Raw genomic sequence first — 15,265 nt, forward strand, 5'->3', positions numbered from 1 at the left:
GATACCATCTGCTTATGGGTTCAGACTGGCTGTGAGAGAGACGGAGACATTCACAGACATGCAACATGCTGCAGGCTAGTCGCTAATTCTGTAAAGCAGCTGTGCAAGCAAACGATGGCTTCACACTCTTTATTGACAGCTCTCGTGCTCACTTTCTTATTTTCTCAAGTAATTGCACCTATTTGTTTTTAACAAGACAATAAAAAGCTTATTTGAAAAGGTCTAGGTGAGAGAGAAGAGGTCTACCTCTTTCCATATCCATCTCAAGGACGAGCTGATTGTCTCCGGCTAAAAGCTGCGTCTCTATACAAAACATCACCCAGGATGTCAGACGCGTGTTGACAGATTATAACTGGGGGATTCATAAAGAGACAGCCAGTGGATGGAGGCGAATTACCGCACTGCATTTGATGCACATCCAGCCAAAATGTCAGACTCGGGGCTCAAAGGCTCTCCGCATAAACAAACAAACAGCTACACACCAAGGACACAAGTGTCATCTGTCATACAAATCAGAATCCATTCACACGACACGACTACATGTTTGTCACATGAATAGCTCCATTCATTGATGTATAGAAAGAAAAGAATCATTTGACATTTTGGGAAACATTCATTCATATTTCAGAGTCTGATAAAGAGGGTCCATGCCACACAGGCAGAAAATGGTTAACTTAGTCTATTTCTTCATTAATTCTGCAAGCTATCTATATCTCTATCTATGTAACTCAATCTACTAGTGAGCTTCAGAAGACCTTCCTCCCTGATTTTCAGGTTGATTGACTAGATTTGACTGGGAAAATCCAGTTTTTATTCTAGGCTTTATAATTAGAGTAGCAGCACAACCATAGTGTCAATCTTCTCATCCAATTCTTGCCAAGAAAGTAGAATATTACAAAAAAGCAAACCTGTAAAATGCTTTTCAACTATTCACTTTTATCAGTTTTTTTTTTTCCAGCAGTACACAAGTCCATTTACCTCTGCTCTATTTGTGTTACAGGTTGCTGTGCACTAAGAAGACAGCAAGTCACACTCCTGGTGGACAATATATTTTTTTTAATGTTTTTATGTGTGCTTACGCCCTTAGACTACATGTGTATTATATATACAGACTTTTATTTATTTATTTAGTTTTGACCTGTAAAAATCTCCCAAGGTTAGAAAACTAGGATTCCTGTTTTTGGAGCTGAAAAGTCCCATTCATTTATTTTTGATATTTGAAATGCACTTTTGGCGTAATGTCACTTCTGTTCAGTATTCTTTTATTTTGCTGTGGCCTAAAGTGAAAATATATATATATATATATATATATTTTAAAAGTCTCAACACGACTGCACCTTATTTTATTTAAAGGTGCTGTCATTTGGTGGCTGTTGTCATTACCAACCTGAGTGCACCCTGTGTCTGTTCCCAGCTCTCTAATAAATGCTTCAGTTAGGGCTGCCAACACGAACATGTTAGTTCATTAAATAAGTCGAGCCCACTGCTGGCGTTCTGGCCAAGTGTCAAAGCTACTTTACGGGCCCGACCCGTCACTGCCTCCACAATACACTCCAGCAGCCAGTCACAGCTCACCTCTTGTCATTTTCAAAGTGGTAGTCATAATGAACGGTGCTGTCTCCAGCTCTACATATGGTTCACGGTGATTAACGCCTGAGATTGATAGAAGCAATACAAGCTCCCTACAATTCAAATAAATGTTCACGACTGTCTTCTTTCTGGATTTGTGTGTTCGTATTTGATTTACAAAACAATAAATCGATTGCCTCATAAACCAGTCGCACCAAACCTTCTCGCGATGTGTTCAAGTCAAACAGCTCGCAGGTTTAACGACTCAAATTTGATGCGGGTGTTCGTCTTTGTGTTATCTTTTCGGGTGGAAAGGGGTGTTGTGAATCCGCTCAGATGAACAGCAGACTTGTTTCGTCAAAATATCCACCACCCCCCTCCATTCTGACATTTGTTTAATTCATTCGCTCGATGACATAGACTCCACAGAGTCAGTCAGACAGCGTGGCATTTATCTTCCTGAAAAAAATCACTTGATCTAAATATCGGAAACACAAAGACACCAAAGTGGGTCAGGATCTAGGCGAGTACCCAGAAATGTTCAATGATGCAAAACAGAGCATGGTGATAATTCTCACACGCACAGCATTTCCTCTATCCAAGAACGGCTACCTGAGCAAACTCCGCTTTGTTTAGACAGCTGGTTTGATGAGCCAGAATAGAAAACGAGGGCTTATAATCACCAGAGTCTAAAAGAGCCTCCTCACCAGTGTAGTGCTTGTGATGAAATGGTGTGCAGAGTTAGAGCCCTGGATGTGTTTTGATCATTTTCATGTTGTTTCTCTGGCCTTGCGACAGCAGGCTGGGATCCAGGTGACAGTAGGTGTGTGCTACTGTAAGACGACTACCATAGCTGAGCTTAGCTTCCTTCTAGCACCAAAGCCCGCCCCCTTAACTTATTAGAGCTGCAGTAATTTTAGAAAGATGATGAGCTTTGACATATTATGTTGCACTATGCACATGGATCAACTAAGGAGGAAGTGAACTGAACTGCTCTTCCACACCTTCAGTGCCGGCTGAATTCACCGCAGTGTATATTAAATAATAAAGGCTTCCATTATAAAAGGAATAAAGCAACACAAGAAGTGCCTCTAAAAAAATTAATTTTCTAAGTAAATTTTGGATCCCATCGGAATTTGCTCGAGTCTCTTTCTATTAAAAATAAAAGCAGTTCTCACTGAATAATGTCTTAAAGCAAACACTGATGTCTGCATCTGTTCCCAGTGAGAGTGTTTTTAATGCATAATGTAGACATCTGTAAGCTTCTGCATACATCTCCTGTTTAAGATCACAAATATTTATGTAAAAATATCTAATATTTCCTTGGCAACTGAGCTGCTGCAGACCACAAACACATATAGTGGATAAACGGGATCAATTGTGCCTGAATATGGCGCGTGGTCTAATGATGGCAGGTGATTCATATCTCGTGTCTTTTACTAGAAACAGATATGCTTTGTGTTTAACATCCAGTCTGAATTAGTGCAGTTTTACTAATACAGATGGATATTTCCTGTCATCCTGTATTAAAAAGTCAGTGCTTTGAGTCTGCCCTGCGAGCTTGTGTAAATATGTGATATTTCGCCTTTTCACTTATCTGAAAGGGAGCTTCAGGTTAACCCTCAGCTGTTGCTTATTATCCCGATCTTCTGTATTCTTTCCCATCTCATTCACTGCTGCTTGTTACAGCATGAATATATAACCATTAGATATTCTTTTATACATGGTGTAGATTTTATTGGAGTTTTTCTCATTTAAGGTGGGCTATTCTAGTCTTAAAAACCCAAAAGTCCAATTAGCTGACAGACTACTCAAGATTGTAAAAAATGAAGCCACAGCAGGTATCTTTTTTTTTTCTCCCAGCTCTTTAATATTGCGCATACACCCATGGGTAACACTGTTGGATAAATGCTTCCAACAGGCAACACTGTAATGTAGCTGTCAGGATTCAGAGTCACAGATGTCCCCAATGAAACCCTTTTGTTTTGCCTTCATTGTGTTTTCTTTCGCAGCTTTGGAAATAACACACAGTTGTTCATTTTGATCTGGATGGCAAAAGTAAACAACAACTATTGCTCGGAGGGCAAGGTGATTCATGAGGCCCACATAAAAACAGCCAACAATTGATTCAGCCGTTGATGCAGTCAAAGTCATGTTTGAGTCTTTTTGTCCCTGGGTGTTTTAATGGAGAGCACATGACAAGTCTGCACTTCCTACAGGGAACTCTTTACAGCCAAACAAGGAAAATTAGATGTGCCACATCTCAGGAAAGAGCGTTCAGTGATGGCTTCAGCTAATGCTAAAAGTTTATATGTCTCAACACTGAGCTGACAATTAGTGTGTGCAGTACGAGCATGCTCATAATCACTCCGAACTAAATGTTGTTTTTGTAGGTCCATGCATATTAAATCCCCTGCATAACCTAAACATAACATATATACACACATATTCTGTTAGCACGTGTCCAACGTGGAGAAAATGTGGTAAAAGATGATCAATTATGTAACTTATTGAATCAAAAAATAATAATGCTGCTAGTTAAAATGCGGGTTACAAAAGCCAGACAGTTGTTAAAATAAATTACAATTTCTGTGCTAATAGAATTTATTCATAAGTTTCTCTTTCCCTTGCCTCGTTTTGCTTTTTAGTGAGCTCGCTTAATTTGCTCTTGGCAAGAAGTTGATTCTAATTTCCTATAGGAAATTAGAATAAGCACATATGCATGTATAGAGCAAAGCCTGCAAACTCGGGAGGCAAAGAGCAGTACTGATTCATAGATATGTGGCCTCACATCATATATCAAACGCACTGTCTCCATGTTATTGTCTGCTTAAGCTGCAAAATGTCATGTTAAATTTACTGCCCTCCACCACTCCAGTAAACATCCACCTGTAGGAGCCATACGTACTCACCACTCCCCAGCTACTGTAGGTTAATGCATCTCAAAGCAATAAAATGCTGTGGAAAAATTCATTCTTTTCATAACCTTACCATTAAATGACTGAAGACCATGCTATCACTGTGCTTAATTGGCCAAACAAAACCCAATGATACATTATGGGGGTTCAGGTCATACTGGGTTATTGCTATAGAAGGTTCAGACAAGCCGAAGGCCATTATCAAAGGAAGGCTAAAGTAACACCTTCATGCCACACCATAGTGATGCAGTAAGTTGTGGCACAGGAGCCCCGATCAAGTTCTGAGTGTATAAATGAACTTACATTTCAGAATTTAGAAATTTCTGTATCGTGTAGCATTTATTTTTCATTGATCTCTCTGAGTTTCATGAGCTATAAGCCAGAATCTGCATTTATGCAGGCAGACACGTTCACAATGACCTGATGAAGTGGCATAGTTGTTGTTAGCAGATGGACTGGTCTGAGTATTTTAGAAAGTTCTGATCTACTGAGATTTTTCCACATAACCATCTCTAGGGTTCAGAGAGAATGGTCTGAAAAAGAGAAAATATCCACTGGGCAGCAGTTCTATGCGTGAAAATGCCTTGCCAATGCTAAAGATCAGAGGATAACGGTCAGACTGATTCAAGCTGATAGGAAGGCAACATTAAATCAAATAACCACTTTTACAACCAGGGTATGCAGATGAGCATCTCTGAACACACCAAACCATGAAAGCACATGGGCTACAGCAGCAGCAGGCAACTGTGGGTGATACTCGTGTCAGCCAAGAACAAGAAACCGAGGCTACAATTTGCAAAACTGGACAACAGAAGATTGGAAAAACATTGACTATTAAGCCTATTGACTACTGAATCTCGATTTCTGCTATGACATTCAGATTGCAGGGTCAGAATTTGGCGTAAACAACGTGAAAGCTTTTACTATCAGCGTCTTTTAAAAGCCACAACCTACCTGAGAATTGTTGCTGACCATGTTCATCCCTTTATCACCACAGCGTACCCATCATCTGATGGCTCCAGCGGGATAACTCACCATGTCACAAAGCTCAGGTATTCTCAAACCAGTTCCTTCAGCAAATGCCCTCCACAGTCATCAGATCTTAATCCAACAGGGCGCCTTTGGAGTTCATTTAATGAATGTGCCTCTGACATATTTGCAGCACTTATGTGATGCTTTCATGTCAGCATGGACCAAAGTCTCTCATGAATGTTTCCAGCACCTTGTTGAAAGAATTAATGCAGCTCTGACAGCAAATATAGTACATACACCCACCAGTCACTAACAATGTGATATTTTTTTAATTGTCTGTTAACTATATAGGCTTACTTAGGCCTCTATGTAACCAAAGGTTAATTTTAATATAATCACAGACAGAAACAACATTCCCAAGTCACAGTTAAGGCATTACTGAATTATCCCTTCACTGCTGCATTTCTTTACTAAAATGCTCTGAGGGTTGCTGCAGCAAGCTGATGAAATCGATTACAAGCTTACATTGACTTCACCTTATCAGCGAGGGAACCCTCGGGGAAGTATTAGCACTTTGTCTCAGTGAATGTTTTTCACATCATTTTCAGGATCGAAGAAAAGCCAACTATACGGGAACTGCACACAGAGCCTCTCTGGCATTTTGAATTAACATTTCTCTCAGTTTTTCTCCGCAGACTTACTTTTCAACCATGATGTGTGAATGGCAAGGAAATGTTAACAGGCCTTTAACAGAAAATACTTCTTAGCCTGAATGCAGGCACTTGACGGATTACTTTAAAAGCTCAATTCTGTAGGTTTTGAGCCTGATTTGATTGTGATGTACACATTTTCATGTATAAAGCTAAGTATGACATAGATTCCATTGCGGGTGAAAAATATGAGTCATTAGTCAGTGAGTGTTTGGTGTTGGAATTATGCTGTAGGGTCACACTGATGTAATTCAGGAGAAGAAAAAAAGGTATCTTTTTGTAGCTCTCTCTGAAGTTGCTGGCACACATGTGAGGTCTTGACCAGCTAAGACATCAAACTACAGACAATTATGGGGCCTGGGAAAACTGCAGTTCTCTATAGCGAGTGCTGCTTCAGACCCTGTGAAGATGAAACATGCATGTGAGTAGTGCAAAAAAAAATCCCACCTCCCCGAGGGGTGCCGAGGCTATGAACTACAAGGAGGAGATTAACCAATGCAGCTGTGGGAGAGAGAGAGAGAGGTGAGCTCCTGCACCCCACCCCCGCTCTGGCTGAGATTATTTCAAAACAGATTTATTTTTTAATAAATGTTCAACGGCAGGTGTGATTTAATGGAGCGAATAATTTGTGTCAACTTCCACGGCCCAAAGGATGGTTTGTTCTCTGAGTGATGAATGCAGTGCTTTTGAGAGAATAAAAACAAACTTACCAATTTTAGAATATACTGATGTTTCACTTTATGGCATTCATTTTCTTTTTATAACTAACCATGTTTGAGAAGACAGCAAAGACCATTCCTCTGTTATCTCATTTCCCAAAATGTGCCTGACAACAGTTTACAGGGATGAGCGAAGCGGTTAAACCAGCCTGCCTTCAGGAACTTACAAAGGGATACATCGTGTAAGGTCTTCATCTTAAAGCAGGCTTTAGATTTGAATTGAACGGCTAAGAAACAATACATTTTGACAGTGTTTTCATCTTACTGTAACACCCCCTTAAGGAGGTTATCCGCAGTAAAAATAAAGGGGCAAAAAAAATTCTTTTGTATCATTCAATCTCAAGGGGGCAATCTGGTGGATTGGCGAGATCTGGCTCCTCAATTTATCAACGTCAAAGAGACAATCCAGGAGATTGCTCCCAACTCTTTCTTCCCCCCCTCACACTGCCCATCTTTCAGTTTCTTATCTACTGTCTGTTCAGACTGCTAACTCAGTGTCAGCTCACGAAGCATCAACAAGCTCCAGCTCTCCGTCTCCACCAACATCCCCCTGCAGGGAAAAGGGATGGGCACAGAGCTGGTTGATTGTCAGTGCCATTATGTCGCCCCAACATCTCACAGTCTCCACTTCCACAATTCCCTCCATTAACAAGGGGGTTCGCTTCCCATTTCCCCTTTGATGTGTCACACTCTGCTGCAGATTTGGTTTTAATATGTGTGACAGAATCCACTTAACTGGTAGTAGGAAGACGTGAGGGAGCTTCTTCTTCTTCTTTTTTTCCTGTGGAGAAACAGCAGCCATTCAATACAGACATCACATTTAAATTCAAGTGGGAGTTTCTGAGAATTAATTTAAACCAAAATCAATTATAGATGAGTTATCATCAGATATTTGCAGTAGGCCGCAAACGCATTTTTTAAAAAAAGTTTGTGTTTTTACTTAAAGGAATAGTTTGATTTTTAGAAACACTCTAATTAGCATTCTATTAGATAAGAAGCCATTTATTTTTACAAAAAAATTTTTTTACTCCCTCTTGTGATGATAACATATTTTACTTATCAAGTCACTGATGCGGTCTGAGAGAAAGCAAAGCGAGTTTGAAAATTTAAAGGTGCTCAAACTTATATTGTGATTATTTCTACAGTCGTGTGTTTATAATAATCCAAGCAGAACATGCACCAAAGCAAAACGAAGGAAAGCATTGTAAACAAAGATCTAAGTCATTTTCAAGTCAAATATGGATGCACAATATGATCTCATTAAATCCAACCTTCAAAGCTCAAATAACTCAGGGGGAAAATAACTAGAGAACGAAAGAGGGAGAGAGAAGAAAAATGTAAATGTACGTTCAGTTAAGCAAACTTTGTAGTGTTTGGGGGCGGAAATAGATGGTCACTGTTTACCAAGCCGTTTGATCCAGAACAATACGAAGAAGCGTAAAGCCAAGTCGCATGCGTGCTGCTGCTGATTAAAACATTCCTGCAGGAGCGAAGGGGATGTTTAGAGCAACTAACGCACCACTTTCACGGGTTTTGTCCAACACGAAGCGACAACGTGGCTGCAGGTAAGGAAGGAGCGAGGAGTTTGCGAGCGAAGTTAATCGCATGAGAAGAGACTCACACATCTGTCAGGTTAATGAGACAGCACCCGCAGGAATAGTGATGCATTTACATACAGCTGCAGGTGGTTTTGTGTCCAGTTTTGCAATCAAGAGTTTTGTCACGTCTCGAGGCTAATTTAGTGTTTGGGAACAATCTCGATGGCAAATATATTGTTTCTTAAATGATCATTTAGAGCCCAACATCACACTCTACAGCACTGCAAGAATTGCCAGGATTCACAAGAATGAGAGAAAATGCTGATGGGAGTGTAACTGATGCTTCCATCTGGTGTTACAATCAATACCACGCAGTGACACCGAGAGACGGTAACGGACACTCTCGGTTCTCTACATTTAGATCAGTGGAACGATGCCAACAGGTGCACGGACAAAGACATGTGGCGTGTAACACCTACAAATGTGACAAAAAAATCAAAACAAAGTAAAATGCATTTTTTAACTAGTCGTTGTGGGATAATTGAAAGAATCTCACTGTAAACACTGGTTTAGGATTATTTTCCAGTTCAATAATTGTATTTTGTGTTTGTGTGTGAAATATAAGCCACACCCATGTGGGAGTGGGGATTCCACTCTAGTCCAGCTGAGTACTGAGAGTAGTTGATTGGTGTGGATTTGGGCCCTTCTCTATAAATAGGACAGAAAGGCAGAAACAGGAAGGAAGTATGTTGTAGGACACGTTTAAAGCTGGTGAGAGAAAAAGGCATTTTAAAGGACAATAGTTTTAACCTGGCCTGGATGGTTTAGCTGCTAAAATAATTAAATTTTACTGGAAGGAGGATTTGTTTTAATTTGGGTTTATATGGATTTGTTGTGATAAAAGACTGGATTGGAAACTGCTGGTTTGTTGGACCTGTGTATTAGGAAGTTTAAGCCTACTCTGTAATTAGGGGGTGGCCAACCAGAAGAAATCGCTCACGACCTGGAGGAGAAGAGCTTTAGAGTTGTATTCCCAGGACCTGCTGTGAAAACGTACTCCTACAAATGCAAAGCCTATCAAGGTGGGTAAAAAAGCCTTTGTCGGGAAGATGCAGACCTTTTCCTGTTTGTAACCGTGGTGGCTTCAGCTTTTGAATTCCAGGCCAGAACTAAGCCTTCGCTCCTCTACTCTGCTTAGAAAGGAAAAATAAACCTTGTGTACTCTATTTTAAGTGAGTTTGGTGGTTTTCTACTCGTCACTATTAGAACTTTTTCTTTCTTCTACTGAGGCCTTTTTGTTGCCCACTTCTTAACATTGTGCTGTGCATTGGTATCCGTAGCATCAGTATTCGGATCGATCCGCTCTCCTCTAATTTAAAGCCACCAAAAGAAAGTACAATCTTTCACTTCTAAGGTTTTACATATCAGGACATAATAAAAATTATCTAGTCATTACCATACATATTACACAGTGTCATTATTTATTTAACTAAAACTAAGCTAAAATGAAGAAGCAGCAAGTACACTTCATGATTCAGTAGCTTGTAGAACCACCTTTAGCAGCAATAACTTGAAGTAATGGTTTTCTGTGGGTTTATCAGCCTCTTACATCATTGTGGTGGAATACTGGCACAGTCTTCTTTACAACATTGTTTCAGTTCATTGAGGTTTATGGGCATTTGTTTATGCACAGCTCTCTCCACGGCATTTCAATCAGGTTGAGGTCTGGACTTTGACTGGGCCATTGCACCTTGAGTTTTTTTCCCCCTTTTTCAGCTACTCTGATGGAGATTTGCTACTGTACTTGGGATTGGTAATTTAAAGAGGGTGTACTTTCTTTTTACCATGACTCAGTCTGTGCACACACAAAAAAACCATTTCTATTCTAGTGGTTTTCTAGGGCAATAATTCCCCATACACAGGACACAAGACATCACTAAATGATTTGAGAAGTATAAAATAATGAGTGCCGTATGCTACAGCCTTCGCAATCACCATCATCCACCCAGAAAGGCCTATGAGAGATTTTGGGGCACCCTGTTGCCATTCTCCACCATCATGATCAAAACACCAAATGAGGACATGTTTTAGTAGAATTCCAGAAGACTTCCAGAGGCCTGGAGAATCATTTCCAAACAGCTACCATAAAAAAACAAGCGGGTAAATGAGGATACTGAAAGAATTTAAATCTGGTTGAATTAAACATTGACTCATAAACTGAGTCCTGTGAACTTTACTGCATGCTCCGGATGATTAAAATACTCTGAACGATGAAAATCAAACAGAAATGTAATCAAAGCTCTAAATGTTGAAAACTGTGCTTAGTAATAAAAAAAACACTTTAAATAGAAATTTCCATTATCGGTCTTGCAACAGACTGCAACACAATTGTACAGTCACTGCCTTCAACTTTGCAAACTAATCTAGCAGGGCAATTTCTTTAATAAGTGTCTCCATTATTAGTGAGTCATATGAGCGCTCACGGGGAAGTGAATTTGTTGAAAATTAAAAAATATTTTCCCGATTGGTTGTGTGGCACATCAGTCGTTTTAGCTGCTGTTAGTGGCTGGAAGCAATTTTGTTTTTTACAGAAATAGTTTGTCTGCCAGAAAATTAAACATCCAAACAATGTTGGTTTTATGTTTCAGAAGGGCTTTGAGATGGAGGACAGACTCTGAATATTCTTTTCTTTTCTTTTTTTCCTTCAATATTTGGATTATACCACTTAGGTTTATTGGGAAACCACAGGAATCAGATGCTTAAATAAAACTACATTCATATTTACACACAGATACACTTAACAGCAAACCTAAAGAAAGCTTAAAGAGCTTTTATTAGACCTTTTTATTGGTCTTTATCTGCCATATACTGCTACAATGATGGATGCTCCTGTTAAAACATGACCAGAGTTTCAAATTTTAGATCAGCAAATTTACAGACAGCTCAGAACATGGTTTCTCACAGTTTACAGTCCAATAGTTTACTCACTTGGATGTGTGATGTCAAAGAGATGTGATATCCTTACCTTTCTTTGACGGGTAAAGTACAGCCAGGCACACAGCTGTGGCTGTACTGTTTTAAACTGTGAACTGTGCAAAGCAATTCTAGTATATCAGCAATAGTGACCTAGAAAGAAAGTGTAATAGATCCACTTTTAATAAAACCAACTACCTTGATCAGTTTGAACACTGTGGTCAGGTTACGTCTTGTTTTTCATTATCTTGACATTTTAGAAATGTATTAAATAGGCTGTACAGTAGTCACATGGCTAGATATACAGTTAGGTCCAGAAATATTTGACAGAGCTAACGTTTTGTACATTAATACAATGACTTTTAAATAAAACAACTCTGATGCAGTTCAAGTCCAGACTTTCAGCTTTAATTCAGTGGGCTGAACAAACATTGCATACAAATGTGAGGAACTGAAGCATTTTTTAACACAATGCCTGAATTTCAGGGCTTCAGAAGTAATTGGAAAAATGAAATAAGTGAAAATAAAATTTTCCATTCATTTCTAATACTTGGTTGAACTCCCTTGAAGTCTTGAATTCATGGACATCACCAGCTTCTGGGTTTCCTCCTTTGTAATGCTCTGCCAGGCCTTTACTGCAGCAGCCTTCAGTTGCTGTTTGTTTGTGGGTCTTGCTGTTCGAAGTTTAGTCTTCGACAAGTGAAATGCTCAGCTGGGTTAAGATCAGGTGACTACTTTGCCATTCAAGAATATTCCACTTCTTTTGTTTAATAAACTCCTGGGTTTCTGTAGCTGTATGTTTTGGGTCCATCTGTATTACAAAACACTGCCCAATCGATTTGACTGCATATAGCTGGATTTGAGCAGACGGTAAAGTAATTCTGTATGTATGCCCGAGTTCATTCGGCTGCTTCTGTTCTGTGTCACATCATCAATAAACAGCCAGTGTCACTGGCAGCCGTGCACGCCCAAGCCATCACATGGCCTCCGCCGTGTTTTACAGATGATGTGGTATGCTTTGAATCATGAGCTGTTCCATGCCTTCTTCATACTATTTCCAGAACTGAACTTTACTGAGACTTTGATCGATACGCTTTCCTCCTGGAGAGTGTTGTGAAGGGGTTTCTCTTCACCATGGAAATTATTCTGTGATCATCCACCACTGTTGTCTCCACTGGACGTCCAGTTCTTTTTGCCGAGTTTACCAGTGCTTTCTTTCTTTCTCAGGATGTATCTGTAGATTTTGCCACTCACAATATTTTAGCAATTTCTCAATGTTTTTTTTTTTTCTTCTGTTTTCACTTAATGGTGGTTTGTTTCACCTGCATGGAGAGTTGTTGTCTGTTCACAGCAAAATCTTCCAAATGCAAGCAACCCACCTCAAATCAGCTCCAGGCCTTTTATCTGCTTAACTGATAATGACATAGCAAAGAAATTGCCCACACCTGCCCATGAAATAGTCTGAGTCAATTGTCCAGTTACTTTTGGTCCCATTAAATAGAGGGTGGCACATGTTAAGAACGTTTCAGTAAACAGGTAAAAAAAACAACAACAAAAAACAACCTAAACTTGTGTCAATGTGTAAAAAATATTTGCGTCTAACTGTACCTAGTCAACTGCTCGTTGACACATATCTAATCAGCCAACCACATGGTTGAAACTTAATGCAAACATACACACATAAGTTCATATCTATCATCTGTTTCATCCAAGTCGGGAACCTCGGCATCCATCATTTTGGACATTGATCTAAGTTTTGATAATCACATCAATAAGGTCACCATAACTGCTTTCTATCACTTAAAAAATATATCCAAGGTTAATTACTGTTTCGAAGTGACTCTGAGAATTGGTCCATGTAGACCAAGTGGTAAAATTATTGTAACGCTCTGTTTGCAGGAATCCCCAAATCAGCTGTAGGCATCTTCAGTAACTTCATTGGCTCCTAGAGCAATTTAGACTTACCTTTAAAATGTTTTATATTAGTTCACAAAGCTCTCAATCTCTGACTTGCTCACTGGCTGCAACCCAGTCAGACCTCTCAGGTCATCAGATTCAGATCTTATAATTCTTCCCAGAATCAGATTTCCGTCTGCTGAAAGTGCTTTCAGTTATTGTGGTCCTGTTCTGTGCAAAAGGCTGCCTGCTGATCTGAGATCAATTATATCTGTGTGTACATTCAAAAACAGACCATTTCAATTACACATGTCTACAGTTAGCAGGTGTTGTTCCCCTTTGCTGTTTTCACTGCTCTGTGGCATTTTTTTAATGTCTTCTTGTTCCATATTAAGTACATCAAGTTCTCATAAGATGAAATGTGCTATATAAATAAAATTGCCAATTGAGGTATTTAGACATGTTCAAATGACCAGATGAAGTGGAATGGTTGTTGGTGGCAAATGGGCTTTGAGAAACTGCTTATCTGCTGGGATTCCCACTCTGTGCTTTATGGAGATTGTTCAGAAAAATGGAAAAATATTCACTGAGTGAAAGTTCTCTGGGTGAAAATGTCTTGCTGATGCAAGAGTATAATAACCAGACTGCTTCAAGTTAATAGGAAGGCAACAGCAACTCAAATAACCACTCATTACCGCCAAGGTATGCACAAGAGCATCTCACAACACATCAAACCGTGAAGTACATGTAATACAGTAGCAGAAGACCACACCAGGTGCCACTCCCACCAGCTAAAATCAGGAAACTGTGCAGCGTCAGTCTCATTATAAATGGACAATAGAATATTGCATCGTTTGGTCAGTGAAGCCTTAATTTCTGCTGAAACTTTTAGACGTTAAGATCAAAATTTGACGTAAACAGCTTGAAAACATGAATCAACAGTTTGGGCTGCTTTCGTGGTGTTGTTGTCACACAAGACCTGAACAATTTTCCAGCACTTTTCTTAATCTATGCTACAAAGCTCTGAGGCAAAAGGGAATCCAACCCAGCAAGTGCACCCAACAAAGTGGCAGGCGAGTAAGCTTATTAACAAATATAGTATTGGTCAGTTCAGCATTCAAAACTAAAATGCGCCCTGAAGTAAAACTAAGTAATAACAACATTACATCTCAGCAAACATCTTACACACCACTGCATGCAGAACGGCTCACTGACTCAGTTTTACATAATGAACGACAACTTTGACAAAACAATCTTTAGTTCTTTTAAATTGAGTTTAAAGAGTTCACTCAGTAGCTGTTTTTCTTTCGTAGCTCTAACTCACATTTCATGGTCTTGTGGAAATGGTTTCGCAGTCAAAGCAGCGACTGAGTGCATGATGAACCTTCCAATTCCATTTTTTTAAAGACAGATTTTTATATTTTTTCCACTATAAAGAAAGAGAGGGAAAAAAGCAGCATCAAGTACATGACTTTAAACTCACCAAACTAAAAATCCATCCATCAATCACCTGCTTAACTGGGAGTGAGGGGACCTCCAGCTTATCCAGCTGTCACTGGAGCTAGGCAGAGTAAACCCTGGAGAGGTTTCCAGTCTATCACAGGCCTTCACCTCAAGATTTCACTAACTTAACCTGCAACAGGCTTTTTTTCTAGAAAAGCTCAAACTTTTTAGATTGAAGGAGAAAAAACAAGGACGCTGGCTCATTTAAAAAGAACTAAACATTGCCAAATCCTCCCACTGAAAAGCTAACACTCCGTAATGACTGCAAACCATTTATTCGATCTGAAATAAGGACTGAGACAGTTATCAAATACATTTTGCTAATTTTAATACAGCTCAAGGGTGAGATGTACAAGTATGCATTATTAGATGCTATCTAATCCTTAAAAAGAAATAAACTACGTGCACGCAAATCTCCAAATTAACCAGAGCTGCCTCTGGTGAGGCGTACTGAATAACAAATGACA

The 15,265-nt window shown here is 39.5% G+C and overlaps 1 protein-coding gene across 2 annotated transcripts in view; it reads left to right on the forward strand.

Annotated features, from left to right (window-relative positions):
• khdrbs2 (KH domain containing, RNA binding, signal transduction associated 2) overlaps positions 1-11,572 on the forward strand; it is a 97,277-nt gene extending 85,705 nt beyond the window's left edge. Inside the window, exon 13 of one of the 2 annotated variants that reach the window (XR_006053270.1) lies at positions 1,001-11,572. The gene's annotated coding sequence lies outside the window, so the exon portion shown is untranslated. The remainder of the gene's footprint in view (positions 1-1,000) is intronic. The other variant, XR_006053269.1, reaches the window with a different exon arrangement.
• Positions 11,573-15,265: the final 3,693 nt, after the last annotated feature.

This window comes from Haplochromis burtoni, unplaced genomic scaffold (genome assembly GCF_018398535.1).
Source record: "Haplochromis burtoni strain Fernald_Lab_line unplaced genomic scaffold, NCSU_Asbu1 Contig_12, whole genome shotgun sequence".
Lineage (NCBI taxonomy): Eukaryota > Metazoa > Chordata > Actinopteri > Cichliformes > Cichlidae > Haplochromis > Haplochromis burtoni.